The following is a 15,412-nucleotide window of genomic DNA, read 5'->3' as shown; positions in this document are numbered from 1 at the left end:
CTGGCCCCACTGAAGCACACGCGGCGCCGGGGCCCTGCCGGGTACGAGGCTTGCCCGAGGCCTGGCCCGCACCCCCCCCGCCTTGCCGTGGGGCGCCGGCCACCGGGGCGGGCGGGAAGCCACCGGGCGGCGCGAGGCGCCGGCAGCCCGACCGTTACCACCGCAGAACTTTCTGGATCGCCTCCGCCGCTGGGATGGGGGGGGGGGGGGGGGGGGCGGGCCTCGGCGAAGGCACGCGCAAGAGATGCGGAGCCGAAAATTTTCCATCACTGCAGTTCTCCCCCCGCCCCCATCCGGCGCGTGACGCCACGCCCCCCGCCCCCCCGCAGCCCGGCCCGGCGTGGTGTGAGGCGGCGCGCGGGGCGGGGCGGGGCGCGCTGCGGCGCCTTCCCGCGCAGCCCGGGGCAGGGAGGGGCGGCGGCGGCCGGGGTCGCACCTGCTTCCGTGGGGGTCGGTGCCGCGGCGTGTGTGCCCCGGGCTGGCGCCAGGTCAGGCCGGTGACGCCGCCGGGTTCTCCCGCGCCGCGCCTGGCCTTGGCCGGGGCTGTGAGGGGCCGGCGGGCGCTGCCGGTCCCGAGCCACCGGCGCCGTGTCCTGCGGGGGGTGCGTGTGTGGTCGGTGGTCGGGCACCGGCGATCCCTTAGCGGGGTTTGAAGTCACCGCGGAGCCCAGCTCAGGGCGTTTGGGGCTGAACCGGCTCCCGCCCCAACCGCCCGCCGGTTTGCGGCGTCTGGGGGCCGGCTGCCGCCGCTCGGGGCCCGCATCACCGTGCGGTGCTTTACAGCCGCACCGTGAGTGCCGCAGCCGGCGTTACCGGCCTCCCGAGAACTGCCAACGGGCAGTTCGCAAAGGCTACGGCGATGTGATGGGGATGGGTTCAGCCGCGGGACTGCACAGTTCCGCTTCCAAGTGCGACCACAGTGATACGTAAACGCGCGTTACTGCGGGGGAGGCGAGTCACACGCCTTTCCGAATGGGAACGGTGAATGCCTGGCACATTTTTCACTCAATCCCATTCTTCAGGTGTTAGCACTTCTGTGAAATTACAGTTTACGTGAGAGAGGTCAAGGTGACCTGTTTATTGTGGGTTTTGCTAGCATAGCAACAAACACGATGCCGTAGCCCTAAGGATTTTAGGACTGTAGCATCCTTTTCAAAGGCCACCGCACAGATCTGGTGCATGGTGAAGTACCCCGCACGCATCTGGTAAATACAGAAGCCATCCTCATAGGTGTGACCGGGCTGCTATGAACAGTACAGTTTCATAAAGAGTTAAAACCAGGTTTTATAGCAAAATAAAAGTTTTACTGTACAAGTGCTTGAATTCTTTTTATATTAGAACTGCCTTCATTTTGTATGGAAAAATGATGAGGCTTTGTTGCTCATTTATGAGAAGAAAAATTGGTAAAATATATTCAGGAATAAAAATTGCTATTATTCCAGTGGCCTCATTATTGGAAAGTTCAATGTGCAACACAGGAGTGCAATCTGCACTGCTCCAGAATACTGTCTGAAATCTTTACCCATGCAGCCTGTTTGATGGTTCAAATGGTCTGCTTTTTCAAGTGGTTTTAAGTAATGCCTCACTGATTGAATTATAATTTTCCTGACTTTGTAATTGCCAAGAATGTCCTTGGCAAAAAATACATACAATGTGTTTCAAGCCAATTTTGAAATGTATTTTGTAATCAGAACAATAAAAGTTAACATTCATCAGTTCCTCCCACCATAGTTTCAACGATTCATTTGTTTTCATTGTCTTGCTTTTCTTTCTCCCTTTTTTTAAAGTGTTCTTACCTTCTTTTTTCCTTCCCTTTCTTTTCATCCTGCTTATCTGTCAGTCACACTCATCTTTATACCTTCCATTTGTTTGCCTTTTATTTTGTTCTTTTGTGTGTATCTACTCATTGCAGGCTTCCTTACAAAGTTTGAGCCTTTAGGATAGTTAACAATAATTTATGGTGTGTGTTTTGGGTTTTTTTGTTGGTTTTTTTTTAAGGTGAAATTTCTGTTTCTACTTTAGGTATTCATAAGATAATCCAGCACAATTCTGGAGACTAAAGACTGCTACATTGTTGGTTTTTTGGTTTTTTGTTTGTTTTTTTTTTTTTAATACCAAACTCAGGTTTCTGTATTTTGTTTAATATAGAGCTGTGAGTGATGCGTCTTGTTCTTAGGCTTCCCTTGCTGAAATACCTTATCATAATTTAAGGGGGTGATGCTTTACACTTTCAAAACAAAGCAAAACCGGACAAACAAACCCAAGATACGTTATTGTAAGGATGTTGTAAAAGGAACTGTAAGTCAGGTGTTAGTGAGGTATTGTAAAAATTGAGTTGTGTTCAGTTATACAGGAAGAGAGGAACTAGAGCTTTCAATTTATTGTGCAGGAAAGTAACAGGGGTTTTGTAGCTGAAGAGCTATGTGCTCTGCACTTCTAAATGTCAGTTTGCAGCCGAGACTGCACTGTAGATTCACCCCTCACTGTAACATGGCCTACCAGTTCTTAGCCTGTGAATGGTCTCTTTTTAAATTGGATTAGTTGTTTTTATGTTTAGAAAAAGAAGAAGTAGGTGGCAAGTACCTGTGTTTTTTCTTTATTTGTGTTTTAGCAAATAAAAGGTTTTTATACTATGGGACGTTCTTGTTTCATGCTATTTCTTCCTACTTATATAAACAAACCTTGTGGAATACTGTAAAACTGTCTGTAGCACATGCCCAGTAGAGTCATTTATGTTTATGGTATGCATTGAAAAGTTATGTGTACAGTAATACTGTAAAATTCAAGTCCATCCGCATGGTTTTTAGATGATACTTCCTGAATTGCTCAAAGGATATCTAATGAAATATGTAATATGTTATTCAAAACAGTCAGTACTAATAGCTACATGACATTCATTTTCCTGTGCCCAGTACATAATATGAAAATCCCAACAGAGCAAGGATCTGCATCGAGTGAAATCCTTAGTACTGCCAGGAGCCTGGGGAAGGATGGTAATGCAAGGTAGTGACAGAGACCTGGGAGTGCTATTGTGTCCCCAACGAGGCATCTGCACTGTAATCTCCTCTACATGACAGACGCAGTCTGTCACGAGGAAGAGCTCAAGTGTGGGCGAGTGGGAAAAACGAGGATTCATGGTGTTGCTGTGTGGACTCAGTGGTCCACAAAGATGCAGGCGGGGCTAAGGTTTCCACCGCCCTTCCAACCAGTTTGGTTCTTTATTCTTACCTCACATGGACTGCCTGTGGCAAGCAATTAATGAAATTATAGGTTCTGATTACATGCTTTCTCAAACAAAACTTCCACTGAAGCCAAGAGGTATTACGAGTGTGTAAGGAATGCAGGTTTGCATATCCTGCCTCTTGGGCTTCATGATGGTGAATGGAGTTACATATTAAACTCAGTTTAAGCCTTAATTTTTCCCCTCTGTGTTTATTCTCGTCTAGTTTCAGTTTTGCAATATGAAAACAGCAAAATCACTATGTTAAGAACATGAGCAGCAGCATTCTTTTAAAAAATAGTACATTTACTGTAATTATAACTTGGATTTAAGCCAAAAATAGGGAGATTCTGAGCCATCTGAGAGTTTTAAAGCCATCTGATTATGCTGTTGTACTGCAATACACTCAAAACGGTGGGTGCTGCATGAGATACATAGTACTAGTCATCTGCAAGAAATTGTCAGCCTTAAATGGACATTGCCAGCTGCTATAAAAATAAATTTTACTTCGTATTTTTAACTCTGTAACATTTCTACAGGTTTTAAAAATAGCATGTCTCCATTAATCTTGATTCATCTTTTCCGCTCAGCAAACATTGTTTTTTGGGTTTTTTTCCCTGTGTGAAATTAACATAAGCTTTTAAATGTTTACATATACATATATGTACTCTATTACAAATCTAGAAAAGCTTTGGAAATGGTATTTGTTAATTAATTGAAACACATTTTCTATAAGCCATCCCACATATTTTTGTTTGAATTCTTACGGGAATAAAAACTACTGTTTTTATTCTTCTGCCATTTGCTGGTGGCAGTGTGTTCAATTTCAGATATACATTTGGATTTCCAGAGATGTTATTGCCATAATTACAGCAGTCTGTACATCAGCATCACTTCTTATGTCAGCAGATCTTTGAGGACATTGTTTGTCAACTAAATAATGCTTCACATGTTGGAAAAGTCACTTGCATTTTTGTGGCTTCCTTGAAAATAGTGTATCTTTAAGAAATTAGATGGAGTTCTCTAGGCAAGGCTCTATGCAGAAGCTGTATTCAGAAGGCAACAAAACTGGAATAATTGTGTAGTTACCAAGATGTTGCTGTGCTTTACTGGTTAGAGTAAGTGTGGATACACTGGTGGCGCAAAAAAGGGCAGGAGATCAACAAGCACTATATTTTGAGGGAAAACTAAGCCTCAGTGAACCAGCAAGATCAGCTCCTCACTTAGTATTTCTTGCCAAAAAATACAGTGAGAACACATAGCAATAAATTGTATTATAGCTGGATCTCCATTCTGTAAAAGTATGTGTGCAAATTTGTATGCGTTATCCTTTTTTTGGAAAATTGCTGATATAAATATTTTGAGGACTGTATGACTTGAGGGCTGGATCCTATTTTGTGGACAACAACCATTATCTACTGAACTTAAAATTCTGCTTTTCATCTCCAGTACATAAAGCACAAGAATCCAGTGTGACAAAAGGTCCCTAAAATCTGATGCTTTTCCTCTCACAGTGGCTGGTAGAGGATTCCTCTATGACAAAAGGCAGGAAGGAGCACAGGACCATACAGTTATACATTCTAGCACTCTGATGTTTAGCATTTACTGAGCCAAAGGTTGTATCCACATGTTTGTGTTTAACAGTTTCTGGTACTTACTTGCATGAAATTGTGGAATCACTTTTGAACCCATGTTTAATTTGATATTTATTGTAAGTGGTGGCAAAGCTTACAATAGGCATTTACAAAAACTTCCTCCATTTGTTAATTTTTTTCCCCAGACTTCTTCCCAATCAGTTCATTTGAGATCCCCAAGTTTTGCACAGTAAGAATTGGGGTTTGTCTACCTTTATTATACTTCACATGGTCATCTTGAAGCTGAGGAGTCCTGGTCAATCTGATAGAAACTGTTTCATGTCTTCACTTCCCTTGAATTCCTGTACTAGAGAAAATAAAGATCGTTCAAGCTGTTACAGGTGTCTTCTCATTTAGAGAATAAAATTTAGACCTAGAGTCTCTTATGAAGTGCCCAAAAGCAGATTTCATCTTTACATATTTTTGCCGTTGTTCTGTGTTCAGAGTGGTGTATGTGCATCTGCACACTCAGGGGAAGGACTTTCCCCCTGGCTTTTTAGACTGGGTGTTTGCTGTAGGTCTGTGTGTTCTACGTTGGCAGGTGTCCGTATGTGGAAAACGTGTAGCCATTTTTTATTTTGGAAAGATGGTTTTTAGTTTTAAATAATTATGAGCAACATTTGTAAACTTTTTGCTTGTGGGAAGAAAAGTCGCTCTTCTACCTGAGTATGTATGATTTTTCAGTGAGCAAAATAGACATCTTTAATTTACTGAGAGAAAACTGCATGGATCAATTCCTGGCAAAAATTATGGATGGTTAAATAAACCAGTTTATACAGTCTCCCTTATATGCAATGAGAAGATTGGAAATGAGTAATTATTACATAAATTCAGTATGGTGGGAAGGACGTTTTTGTTTGTATACGTACCAGAGAATTTTGTTGCTTGTAGAGACATCGCCCCTCCTGTTTATCTCCTGCATGCAGAGTACTTTTGCAGAATAAGCAGCTGCTGAGTCACGGTTTCACTGAATGACTGACAGCTCCTCTTTCTACTAAGAATTGGTAAACCTTGTCTCCTGTGTATCAGGCGAGCAGTGTTACGCCCCTTACTTAGGAAATGAAAGCATGACACAGCATTATAGCGGACTACATTGAAAATGCTATAAGCAGGAGAATGGAAAAGTGTTTAGGCAGCCATGTAGAACAAATCAAAATCTATCCACACTAAATTATTTACTGGCAGTGATAATTTGTTATTAAAGAAAATAATATAATGGCGTTTGTTTCAATGTGCTGAACTGGCAGTTCTGCGGTGCAGTTATTCAAAGGGAATTTTTCCTGAATATATGAGCAGTAATAGAACTGAGAGAGACATGGTGCTCTCTGTTGGCAATGTTTCCTGAACAAAGAAAAATCTGTTCATAACTAGAGTGGTTAAGTCTAAACCTACATAATCTACACTTTATGGTACCAATATATAACCTATATTGAATAATTTGTGAGGCCAAAATAAATTATGAGAAGCTGTAAACATTGCCTTCCTCTTCATAAATGTAGGAAGGTTTTATTATGGAACCATAAATATGTCCAATACATTTATTTCCCCTACCTATACGACGTTTTCAATTCTCTCTACCTTGAATGTATTAATACATGTTTGAATTGTGACAAGCAGAATCCAGTTTACATTTACAGAAATATCTGCAGCTATTACTGACTTTAAAATCCTTTCAGTAGTTAGTTCATGGGGCCACTAGAAGCATAATTATTCCATGAACAGCATGGTACTTCATGTTTGTTCAGCCATTGCTTTTTTGTTTTTTTAATGTATGGTTATAATCTTCTAACAGAGACAGAAATTCACCTTTGACCATTAAAGATTTTACTGTCATTTATCATGTAAACTCACATCTTTTTGAGATCTGTTGGTATTCCATAATTCCATACTCCCGTGGTATTCCATAAAAAGGTTTGTCAGTGCATTCAGCAGGGAAAGAGTGAGTGCATTTATTTGGTTGTTGTCATGGAAGTGCTTGTTATACCATTCTTCTGATGGCCGGCCTTCTTTGGCTTGAAAATAGATTACAGTATGAATTTCAGATCATTTGGATTTTCTTATAGCCCATGAGTACCTCAGTTGCATAATACTGAGACTTCACTGTGTGGTCAGTTTACTCATCTGAACAGTCATAGAGCCTTTACACGCCTGATTTTGTGCATGTACTAAAGCTTTTGCAGGACTGAACATGATGGATTTCATGTTGCAGTGTTTGTGATAGAGTATACTTTATTGAAATAATGGCACTGGAATGTGATACAGGATTTTGTCATGCCATACTAAGAAATCTTAAGCTTTCATTGTGGTGTGACATGAAAAAGTAACTATAAATTGTACAAATTATCTGAAAAATTTTAAAGCAGCAGACAGTTCTATAAATAACTAATGTGTATAGAACGCATAATGATGTTTTGTGGTTTAACTCTTCATCAGCACACTTGTGGAACAATCTACACAACTCATAACCACCTCAAATTAGGAAGAGTGCGAAGTGGAGATCACAAACTCTCCTTTTTATTCTACATACAGTACACTTACATGCACACATACACATGCAGACAAACTTATGAGCGGGTGATCTTGGCTGCTGTTAATGAACAAGGAAGCTACAGGAAGGCACGGAATCCCTGAATGAGAAATTCAACATAATTTAAGATACTGCCTTGTGAGACATTGTTAAGTAGATTCACTAATTAATGCAAAACAGGTAATATATTTAAAACGAAAAGAGAAACTTGGTTTTAATGGGACTTTAGAGTTAATCTTGGCTAGTGAATGCTATTATTAAACACAGCTTGTTCCTTTCTGTTCTGAATTCCTAAGTTATTTTTAACATCATGTTAGTTTACAGAACTTCTCAAGGTCATGGTCTAATTTGGTGTAATTTTCTAATAAACAGTCTGAAATGGAAAAGTGTCACAAAAAAATAAAATTGTTGAGATAATAATATAAATGAAAATTTTGCCACAGGATGAAGGGAATGTAGGTTTTTATATCAGTCTACTAGACATGCCCATAAACTATTTTTTCCTCCAAAATTTTACAAATATCCTTTATTTTAATATAGTTGGGTTTGTATGTAATAAATACCATTTGTTGCCAAATAGAAACTTGGAGATCTTCACTGTTGCCAAAACGGTTTTAGATAACACACAAATTCAGAAAGTTTTTTTCCTCTTACAGTAGATATATGAAACAGTATCATAGAATAGAGAGTAACTGACCTAGACAAAATCATACAAACATGTAGAAAATTAAACAAAACTAAGAATGTTGCTTTTCCACACCTATCCTTCTAGTTCCCCTAAGTGCTGGCAAGAGATATCTTTTGTTCTGTTGTTCTTTGTCTGCTTTGCTTCTTGCTGTCTGCATCAGGTCCAGGACCCTTACTCTTCAGATCAGATTGGCACCTTCTAAAACCTTAATGGCATAGCAAAACTGCTTTTCTGTTTTTGATTTTATGGACGTTTTGAAATAAACCTAGAGTAAAGTTTTATAAGAAAAAAATGAGGCTAGAGGCAGAGGAGGGCTCATTAGGAGGAGTCACGGAGAGGCAAGAAAGTCATCAAGAGACCAGATCATCACTTTTTTCACTAAATTTCCATTGAGATCTTGTCATGGACCCCTTACTGCCATACTCCCTAGGCTGAGTTCTTGCTTGCATGTGTATAATTTTGTTGCCAGTCACTGGCACAAAACGTTCGTACAACCGTTGTCCCAAAACTTGAAGGACCATTGAGAGTAAGGCTATCTATGACTGGCACAAATTTTTCATGTATTCCCAGCGTCCCTAAAGGTCTATGACAACCCAGAATGGGCTGCATACCCTCTTGTCCTGGCAGCCCTTTGCTGTTGTAACAAAATCCCCCCAAGCAATGGGAGGAAACACAGGGCAGGACCTGGGTACTAACTGGCTATGAGCTGGTGCCAGAGTCAGGATGTCAGCCCTTTGCTTGAGAATTGGGTCCTGTAAGAAACCTCCCTCTGCAGTTAAATGGATCCTGAAACCTGTGTTATTCTGTACAGGCTGCAGCTGGCCCAACTAGCCCCCCGCAGGACCCCCACCCCCACCCTGCCTATTTAAGCTCCAGTCTGGACATCCCATTCTTGCTTGCATGCTGTTGCAGGTGTGGCTGTGTCCAGCTCTTTCTCTTGCAGTCAAGGTTTGCTGGCTGCCTTCCTGGCTGGACCTTGGACCTACCATTATAGGCAGCTTTGTCTCCAGCCCTGTTTCCTGGCCGCACCTTGAACTCACATGATAGGCAGCCTTATCCCTGGAGCTCTCCTGCAGCAGCACCAGGGTGCACTCCCGGGATGGATCGCGGACCTATTCAATACCCATGTCTGGGACCATTGGTGGACTGTCACCCTACCACCACCCTGGTCCCATCTGGGTGTGGGACTACCCTGTTGCTGGGGGTGCTGGGGGTCTCTGCATGCCAGTCCTGGGGTTCCCATAGGCTCCTAGCTCATCCTTCCTTGCGGCAAAATATATCTGTGTCTTTTCTTGATACTGCCTAACTTCACCAAGCAGCTTGGTAAGAATACACCCTCAGATGGACCCAGCTTCTACATACACCTTCAAGTCTACTAACCTTTGTGACTCCTGGAAAGGTGCTACAGTTTTGTGCTACCTAGCTGTGTCTTTCTTGGTAACTTTCAATACACGCAGCAGAAATAAATGTTTTTCCAAAATGTTACAGCACTTAAAGACACCTTTTACTACTGTAGGGATTTTGTATTTAGATAATATTACGTTGCTTGTATTTGAAGACCTTCAGGAGGGATCTGGTCCCAAATCCTGCAGTTATTAAAAGGAAGGTGTGCGAGTGTCTCTGTGTAGAGTCACTGCAAACTTTTGTGGGTAAACAAAATACTTTCTGACTGAGTGCTACACTTTAAAAAAAAAAAAAGTTAGTTCAAGTCTGAAGCTTCAGCTGCTTATAAATCATGATGAAGATAGTATTAATTATGATGATCTATTTTTACATGCATACCTTAGTTAATCAGTTTCTATGTAAGCATCTAAACCCAACTTTGATGGAAAGGCCTTTGCATTTTAAAGTGTAGCTGTTCTTCTTTCCTAATTGATATAATTCCACAAGCTGAAAGTATTGAAGGACAGTACCATCTTACATTAGTTTAGAGAGTGCAAAACATGCCAGTAACTTTGTTGTAACATCTTCTCTCAAGGTATTTTATTCCTTATTTTTGAATGAATTAAACAAGGAGAATTCTGCTTCTGTAAATTAACAGGACTATACAAATACTATGCTAATATTTTTAAAGCACATAGGATTGTAGAACTTTACAGTATTGTCTTATCAGGTTTCATGCTTCTGTACACACAAATACATGCATACGCACTACCGTATGTAGATGATTATTGCTGTATAAGACCACATAATTTTTTAAAAAAATATTCCCGTGGTAGAAATTACAAATTTTCTTGTTATTATGTGCCTGTAAAATGTATGCAGCTGCAATAACCAACCTGCGATTCTGTTAAACACTATCAGGACTTGTATGACTAATTCAGCCTTTTATCTATCTATGGATAATCATGTAGAAGCTAGGCACACAGGAATGCTGAACAGATAATAAAATTGGTAGTGTAAATCTGAGCGGGTAGGCAGTTGGATTTTCTTCAGTCAGTTCTTCCTAGCTGCTGTCTTTGAAGCTGTAATCCTTCTGAGCCAAGCATGGTCTCAGGTTCCAAACACATATTAATGCCATGATAAGAAACTCGATGCAGAAAGGTTCTGCTGCGTTGGGGTGTCACTGCTTCCACAGCCAAATCAGCTGTGAAGTTTCCTCATTTATTTCAGTGCAAAGTCAATAACTTTCCAGGATAATTTTAAATAACCCAAGCTATTTTGCACGAAATGCATAAAGGAAGCTCACATGTGTTTCATCAGCTCAGCTCTGGACATAGCATCTTTCACTAAATTTGTGACTGCAAACATCTGGTGACTGGTAACTGTTCTTGTAGCTGGGCTGAGTTGAGACACACGGTGTGTTCTTGAGTGCAAATGAAGGGAAGAGAAGAAGAGACATGGAGTGGTGTGGTCTGCTCTACTTTTGTTAACCGTTTGACTTCATTCAGCGGGGCATGTATGTCCTGGAGATCAGTGGAGCCAGCTGGTCCCTCTCAGGCATGCAGGCATTGGGATCAGGAGTGAAGGTTGTAGTTTGTGATGCCCAGTGCTGGGTAGAACATTTAAAATTTTTGTTTCTGTTTAAATACTCAAATACAAATATTACCTTCTTTAAAACTAGTGAAATTGCAAGAGAATGAAGGGTACTAAAACTTCGTTTTCTTCTGATATATGAACAAGTGCTGCTTACTCCAGGTAACTTAAAGAGATACAGGAAAAGAACTATCAAACATTAAAATGGTTGTTTCTACTTCTTATTTTCAATGCATTTCTACAACCAGATACCTTTAATACCATGCCTAAATATACAGGCAAAACAGTCTCAGAATTTCCTGAGAAGAGCTGACATAGAGTTTTGTAATGGCATATGCATTCTTAAGTATAGTATCTCATCATTCTCCAGGTCTATAAATAAAAGATTATGTGAGTAATAAGTGATATTCTTGCCTTTCTATTTTTGTAAATCTTCTATTTCCAGTGGAAAGGAAACACAAAATAACTAAACTTTGATCTTTGTGTGCTGTTTCGGTCTTTATGACAGTATATTATTGAGGAAGATATTCCGTATTTTGGATGGAATAATTACTTACTGTGAAATTTTAAATGTATTTGGAGGCTTAAAGGTGCACAGAGGCTTGTTCAACCAGTTAGTGATATATTTACTTTTGGTTGCTGTATATGCAAAATCTGAAATTCTAACTGGTTTGGTAGTTCTTTTCCTTCCTTCCTTCCTTCCTGTCTTTCTCTTTTTCTGCTAGCATCTCAAATGTAAAATTCTTCATTGATGTCTCACAAACTTTTGTTTCAATGCCCAGCTATCTTACTTTGGTGCAAAGATAACTACGCTTGAATGTTTAGCAAAATGATATTGTAAAATTTATCCTCTCACAGTTTTAAAGCATGAAATTACTCTGATGATACTGTACTCTTGCAGGTGTAAGATAACAATCATATAAATCAGGTGCAGTTGTTGACTATCATCAAATACTACTATACAAGCAGTGCAAGGGAGAGTCTATATTGAGGCAGATTCTCTGCTAATATTACTGTCTGTAGCTGTTCAGTGAATTTATTCCAGATTATCTGTGCAATCCTTTCTCTAAGTTTAGAAAGACAGATCATGCCTTTCTGTGCACATGCACTTGTGGATGGAATTGACAACAGAGACATGGTCCTTTCTGTGTGGGAGAACTATTTGACACAAAGCATTACCTTCTTTTGTCCTGCCAACTTAGACAATACCAGGAAATATGTCCCAAGCAAAGGGATAATTCAATTAAACCCCCCATTAGAATTTATTTAGATTAAAAAAAAAAAAAAAAAAAAAAAAAAGGGAACACTGAGCATACCCTGGAGTCCAAAGAACATGTTCTGGTTAATTGGAAGCCTAAGGAGCCAGTCTCCTTCCTTTTGTGGGTGGTAGTAAAATAGTTAGAGTAATTAACCTGTTCTAAATCTGTAGCTAAAATTCTCCTGTGAGAAAACCTATTCCAAGAAAAAAATTACTTTGAAGAACAAGGTGAATACTTTATTCTAAAATGTTGTGTCTACACAAGAAATAGTTATTTTGCTCAAGCTTGTTGATTCATTTTGTCAGGAAGCAAGTTCTTACAAAAGTCCTACACATTCATATACAGTTGTCTGGCATTAACAGTTGTTTTGAGCAATCATCTTGTTACTGTGTTTTTACTTTTTTTTGAAAATACTTCTATTAATTACCAAGAAACAGTTTTTCTACGTTCTATCTTTTCTCACAATTGGTGTAGACAGTAGAGAAGTTGGTCTTTGACTATTTCTTAAATTTAGAGGTAGTAATTTTTAGTTGGGGAGTATTAGATTAAATTACATATACACTGAAAAAGAACCCTCCAAAGCTGCTGACATGTTTGTGTTTTGCTTCTGGAGCAATTCAAAGGTTTTATTAAAGAGGTTGTAGAAAACAGGCAAAGAAAGTAGCCCTTCAAAGGCAGCTAGTCCATCCTCTGTTCTCAAGGCCTATCTAAGGATGCCTAAATCATTCTTGGCAGAGATTTGTCCAATTCTCCCTTGTTACAATTTAAATCCATTGCTGTCCCATCTCTCTGCAGTAGCCTTTTACATGTCTGAAGACCATTAGCATGTCTCCCCACAGTCTTCTCATTTGTAGATGATGAAAAGCCTGGTCCTTTCATTGTTTCCCAGGCTTGGAGAGCTCTACCTGTTTTCCTCTGTACTCTCTCCATTTGATTCCTGGCATTTCTGGAAATGATGCTTCAGACTGAAGATAGTACTTCATCTGAACAAAGCCTTCCTATTGACATTTTCCAGGATGATATTTGCTTTTCTTGCAACCTTGTGGCATCGCTGACGCATGTTCAGTCTGTGACCCACTGCGACCTCTGATCCCGTTTGTGGAACCGCTGCCCGGTCACCCCCTTCTTATATTTGTTCAGTCAATTATTCCCAAGTGCTGTGCTTTGGATTTGTCCTTAGTGAAATGCATTCCATTTGTTTAATGACCACGTGCATCTTAGTCTGGTAATGCATCCTCTCTATTTCTTCAGTTCATCCTTCCGAATTCAAATCCTGTTGTCTGTGTAGGGCTTACAGCTTTTCCAAGTGTTGCCTTCTTTGCAAAGCTGATACGAGTGTTATCGATTCCATTGTACAAATCATTAGAGAAAATACTGAAAAATGCCAGATCTGGGATAAATACTGTACAATGTAATAGGTATGGAATGTCCTGATCAGTGACTTTTCATTACGGAAGCTCACAGGAAAGGCATGATGTGAATGGAGAATTATCCTACCAATATGCCATGAGTCGAGACAGTTGAAACAAAGCTGTGTCAAGCTGTCCAGGCCTTGGGAGTGCTGAGCATCTTCAGCAACAGTGCTGAAAGCCTTCATGAGGTCCAAAGCTGAAAAGACAATAGCCTGAAGCATCACTGCCTCTTCCACACAGCCAGGGGAATTATATTTGCTGTGGTCCCTCCCTCTTTGTGTTTGTGAATGTAGAAATCAGCCCTACATAATTGTTAGGTAACTTTGTTTTAGTATTTTCATAATTTAAACTGTTCTGTGAAAAATTAAATTGTTCAGCCTAGTTTATCTGAAAAAAAGGGCAATTTTAAGTAGGGAGAGAAAGAAAGTTAGAAATAGGAGCAGGAACTAGAAGTATTGTTGGAAGGGAACAAACATTCAGGAGCTGGAGCTGTTGTAGTACTCTGAGTATATGTTTTCCTACTCATGGAAAAAGGTATTAATTTTCCCTTTTGGAAGTATAATTTTTTTTTCCTTACTGAAGTGCTATAAATGGCATGTTTCATTAGAAAATTGTATTTTTCTCAAAAAAATGTTGACAAGGATTTTTTTCATTTTCATTAGTGTTTCTCCATGAAAATGAGGCACCCAATATATTTGGATTTCACACACATTTTTCATAATTTCATGTGTTTTAAATGAATGTTTCTATTACAGTTATTTTTTTCAATAACTTCCAATAAAGAGATACTTTACAAGAATGGTCTTTTGGCAATATATTTTGCTGTGGAAAGTTCTTTCCTTTCTTAAAGCTTCCTGTAAAGTCTTTCCTTGTCTAAACTTGTGATGAAGATGGATTTGCTGTTTTTCCTAACAATGATTGCATTCTTTTCCAAGGCCAGTTACAAGAAGATAAATAGTTTGCGGTGCACTGGCACTTATACTTTCTGTCATTTAGTTCAGCATATGAAAAAGAAGAGATTCACAAGCAAACATTTTAAAATGTTTTGCCCACTCATCAACCTTGAAATCAGCTGTAAAAATATTGTACGCTTATACGTAACTCCTTTGATTTAGGTATGGTAAGGGAGGATTCCTGAGACCAAACTTACATTTTTGTAAGGGCTGTTTAGGAGTACTTGCTTATTTAATGCAAGTGAAGTTACCAAATACCACACCTGCTATGTATTACATGGTTTCTAAAGTATATCCCTGCATTTCCTTTGAGGAGCAAGACATGGAAAAATTACATTAAGGAATGATGTGTCAGCCAGGTGATTTTCCCTTAAGATATAAATGATTCGGGGAGGCTGATTCTTGCTGCTGTGTTACTCAGTAAACAACAGTATTGCCTGATATAAAGCAATGTTTTGCTTTATATTGCTTTATATTGCTCTTGACTGAGTGACACTGCATTGTATCAGGATAAGAAAACCAGAATCACACCCATAGTATCTCAAACATTAGAATAATAAATAAGTGATTTTTGCCACTGAAGAGATCCACTTCTGGCACAGCCAAATTTTGAATGAACTGACCTGGATTTAACTCAGGGTTTGCTCAATACAAGATTACTCCAAAAGAGGGCAAATGTAGTTGCCAAATCAATGACATATGACGACAACTGAAACATATTTGATGGAAAAAAGAACTTGAGA

The sequence above is a fragment of the Falco biarmicus genome, chromosome 5, assembly GCF_023638135.1.
Source record: "Falco biarmicus isolate bFalBia1 chromosome 5, bFalBia1.pri, whole genome shotgun sequence".
Taxonomy (NCBI): domain Eukaryota; kingdom Metazoa; phylum Chordata; class Aves; order Falconiformes; family Falconidae; genus Falco; species Falco biarmicus.
This window is presented reverse-complemented; position numbering follows the sequence as displayed.